Below are 4,705 nucleotides of genomic sequence, written 5' to 3'. Positions count from 1 at the left end.
AATGACACGATGTTGACTTCTTTCGAAATAACGCAATGGGGGGACGCAACGACGAGCCAAAGGAAAAAGCAGTGGACGAGGTGGAAGATGCGGCAATAGAGAGGAGAATGGACACGACGGCAGAGTTATGAAAAGGAACGCCGCAAATAGAAATTACGACGCGGTAAGGGTGATGGCATGGTGAGGTGTAACGATGCGGTGAGAAGGGTGACGAGGGAGTGGCTGCAGAGAGGTTTGATGGAGTATGGACAGCCTTAGGGATCTCTGAATTGAAGAAGGGTTATGCAAATAAAGATTATGAATTTTGAGTTTCTGTATACATATATATGTGTGTGTGAGAAATGACTAAAAAACATATATGAAAAATAAACTATTAAAGATAATTCAAGGAATTCATAAATTTCGGGGAATAGCAGGGATGGGGCAGAGATCCCCGCTCGGGTCCCCACGCCTGCTTTGGGGAAATTTTGTCCCACATCCCCATCCCCACGGAAAAAATTCCCCACAATCAAATCCCCATTCGGGACAATCCCTGCAGGGATTCCCGCGTCTCGAAGAATTTTGCCATCCCTAGTTGTTATTAGTATTACTAAGTACTAATATTGTTGGAACATACTAATTTACGTAGCAACTTGGACATAGAAAATTACTTATTTTTTATTAAAAAATAATATTAGTATTATAAAATAAGATTTTTTTAATAATAATAATAATAATAATAATAATAATAATAATAATAATAATATTATTATTATTATTATTATTATTATTATTATTATTATTATTATTATTATTATTATTATTATTATTATTATTATTATTATTATTATTATTATTATTATTACATAGACCAAGTTCCAAATTAATTTAACTCTTGAAATCACTTGGAATTTATTATAAAAATTTTTCCTTCTCTTTCAAACTTTTTCAAAAATATTTCATATGTCATTGTAGAAGATGAAGTTGGGCAGAAGGATTTGAGTAACATCATACACATATGGAGTAATGTTTGGTCTTTTTTTTTTTTTGGTCATGAGTAATGTTTGGTCTTAAAAATATACATTTTGATTTTTTAGTGGGTTGTCCATGGTCATTCGGGCTGTTTTTAGGGGGGTTTGGGTTTGTATTGCAGTATATTTTCGGTGGGTTGTGTGGGTGCGGGCCATGTGGCCAGATCCAAAAAAACTAATTAATCACCCATTAATATATCCTATCCCAAAAAAAGGCATAAAACCGCCTGTCCGACCAAATCATCTGCCGTACCGGTTCGCAAATACATTAAATCATGGGTCAAATCTAATAATACTAACAATTTCTTATTTGAAGTAATCTGGACTCTCCATCAAAAATCTTTTTTCTTGGTGCTTCAAGCACCAGAAGATACTTTCCCCACATTCCCTTGTTTTGGACTTCTCTTTATTTTGGACTTTACGTTTGAATCTTTAGTTCTTTGTTTTTGGGTCGTGGTGTTTGAATCTTTTAAAACAAGTTAGTGAACTTATTTGGGCTAATATTTTGAATTGTTTGACCTTTTTCAATGTTGGCGGTTGAGTCTCTGAATTCTATTAGTGAGCCCAGTGCGTTTGGTAACTATACATTTGTGGCATGGTTTGGGCTTATATATCGCCAGCATCCATATGTTATCGAAACCAAAATTAGATAAGCTAAGTCGATTTGGGTAACTATGTATTTAAAGTCAATTGCAGCATTACGGCCCAATATTTGTAAGAAACAAATAAGCTTTCGTTGCATTTTTGTTTGTTCGCTGATTATAAATTATTTATTCAATAATTTTTTGTTCATTACATTATTCACACACTCACTCATCCATCCACAATTCCACATTATAAAGTTCTTAAACCAGATCCCAGCACGTCCAAAAAAAAAAAAAAAAAACCAGATCCCAGTCTTAGTTGGAAACTAAATCTGCCAATCCGGTGCATCTTTTTAAGAGGGCTAAATCCGCCTTTTTCTTCTAGACTTCAGCTGTATTTAAAAAAACAAATGGTTGAGTGTGGTTTCTATAATTTATTTTCTCTAAGTCTAACCTATACAAAAGAAGAGTGCCATGTTTTTTAAATATAAGAAAATAGCCAACTTTAGTGTTTAAGTTTATAATTTAATATTAATGATTAAAAGTTTATAATTTACCATTTACATTTAAAAATAAAGATAAAATATTAAATTGGTCATTTACATTTGGGCGTAATTCTATTTTAGTTTTTAAGATTTAAAGTGTCCTATCTGAATCCAAAAAAAGTTTTATTTAGCTTCGATGTAGTCCCACCGTGAGGTCAAAATTAAATAATTAACGAAATGTCCTACATGACAGTAATACAAGAACAAAGTCAATAATTTAGAGAATAAGTACAAGCTCTAGAGGTACAAATCAACCGTGGATGCATCAATACATTTATTTATCATTTTTCTTAGTTTTATAAAAAATATTTCATTTAAATTGTAAAAAAAATAAATAAATAATGTATTGATGTATACACGGTTGATTTTGTGCCTTTAGAGCTTGTACTTATTTTTCAGATTATCGACTTTGTTCTTGTGATACTACATTGAAATTAAATGAAACTTTTTTGAATTCAAATAGGACCTTTAAACTTTAAGAATCAAAATAGGATTACGCCCAAACATTTAATACTTTATCCTAAAAATAAATAAAATATTTTTTTAAAAAAATTAACTAATATTGAATGAAAATAGTTAGTTGCTTAATATTACTTTTTTTTTTTTATTAAAACGTACCTAAAAGAAAAAAACAAAACATAAGAGTGCTAATTCATATTGGTCATCTACCCATTCAATTTATGTGTAGTGACGTAAAAACAATTAATTTAATTGTCCCATAAGGGAGGTCTAATTTGATTTTTATAGATATTATCCATTGATTTCTTTTAACATAAAAATCATGTCATATATTTTCACATTTAGCAAGAGTGTTTGATTTTTCTATTTCTTTATATTAAAAGTTTTGTAAATACAATATTATCATTAGATGATAGACTGATAAATAATAAATATAATATATTTGTATCACTTTTGTTTAATTTCATACCTAACGTTTTCTTTCCACCCGATCCTTAACAAAGCATACAAGACAGGGGACACAGACACAGTATCTGTTTGGATAACACTTCCATCCACAACTTGATAGCAACACAAGGTCCTCCTTTACTGCGTTATGGAGAAGTTGGTAACAATATCATTTTGCCCATGTAATGTAATGTAATGTAATGTAACGTAACAAACTTATTTAATATTTACATAGATTTGACAAAGAAAACCGCGGGTTGCATGGAGTGTACGATTTTCTCCCTAGTTTTTGGGCAGGAGAACGAAATGAGCGAATAGTTAGAGGGGGTAGTAGGCTAGTAGCTTAGGTAGAAGTGTAGAAGTAGAATGGAAGGGACGTGTCGCGTGGAGGAAGGAGGGAGCACGTGCATGGCGAGACAGTTATTGTGCGTCACGTGGTGGGGCCCAGGAGCGCACGAGCACTCACATGCACTTGGCTTGGCTGTTCATGATAGGGACCACACATATCATGTTCCCTCAAATTGCGCCCATGAAATCACCGTTGATCGCGATCACACCTTCCTCTACATGGGGCCCACGCCGCCTTCAAACGTTAATTGCGGATTGACATTCTTACTGCTCCTTCTATTCTTCCTCTCTTGCTACTTGCTATTAAGTATTAACTACTATAGTAACCTTGAACAAGCAAGCACCTTGCTTTCGCTCTTTATCGCGTTAAAAAACTTACTTTCAGGATGGACATTAAATTTCTTCCCAATTCTTTTTTAGTTTAATTAAATAAAAACGAGTCGATTGCTGATCTCGCTCCAATCTTTAACAGAGCCAACTCGGGAAGTCTACCAAATCCAGTAATCCACTATCATTTCCCGCCAAATTTTGTAGAGTTTGAATAGGACTGGAACCAAATTTAAAGTGTATAAACATATATAAGTGACTAATTTTATTTATCTTATATTGTGATGATGGTAACTAATTCTTTATATATTTAAATAAAATGATGTCTAGGTGGCTGAAAGGAGTCAACAATTACTGTAAGGGCATACTCTAGAATCTAGATGTATATAAATGAAATAAATGAAGAATGAAGGTGTTGCGGAAAAGGGTGAAACCAAAATTTGATTACCGTTAGTGGGGACCTCGGGAAGTTAGGATTTTTTATGTCAGCATTCAGCATTTGCAGATGCAGTTAGCCCCACACTACTCACCCACTCTAATCAGATAATATTTCCAATTTATACCATCCAAGAAGATCGTAATCCTATCCCATCTCCCATCGTTTCTTTATCTTTCTTTTACTTAAAAATATGCATCCTCCACTACCAGAAAGAAAGCACCAAAATTCTACGGTATATTGTTATTTATATAATTTGGGGTGCGTCTCTTTAGTAGTTGAACATAAGAGGATATCGTGATTCGTGCAAGGCTCCATTCCTCATATACTTTCCAAACTTTTTTTTTCCTATTCACACTATAGCAAGACCTAGTCTCAACTCTCAAGTCGTAACTTTTAAAGCGAAAGAAGCGACTCAATTAGACAGTGAATAGTAATAATAACTTGATTGCACTGTCTAATCAATAAACACGTTCAATATATAATTCGTTTCGTTAAAAGTTAAAACAATGGAAATCCTTTTCATTAGGAAGTTAATTAAACCATAAA

This window comes from Arachis ipaensis, chromosome B3 (genome assembly GCF_059453495.1).
Source record: "Arachis ipaensis isolate K30076 ecotype BB chromosome B3, ASM5945349v1, whole genome shotgun sequence".
Classification (NCBI taxonomy): domain Eukaryota; kingdom Viridiplantae; phylum Streptophyta; class Magnoliopsida; order Fabales; family Fabaceae; genus Arachis; species Arachis ipaensis.
The sequence above is the reverse complement of the archived record's forward strand: the minus strand, read 5'-3'. Positions refer to the sequence as shown.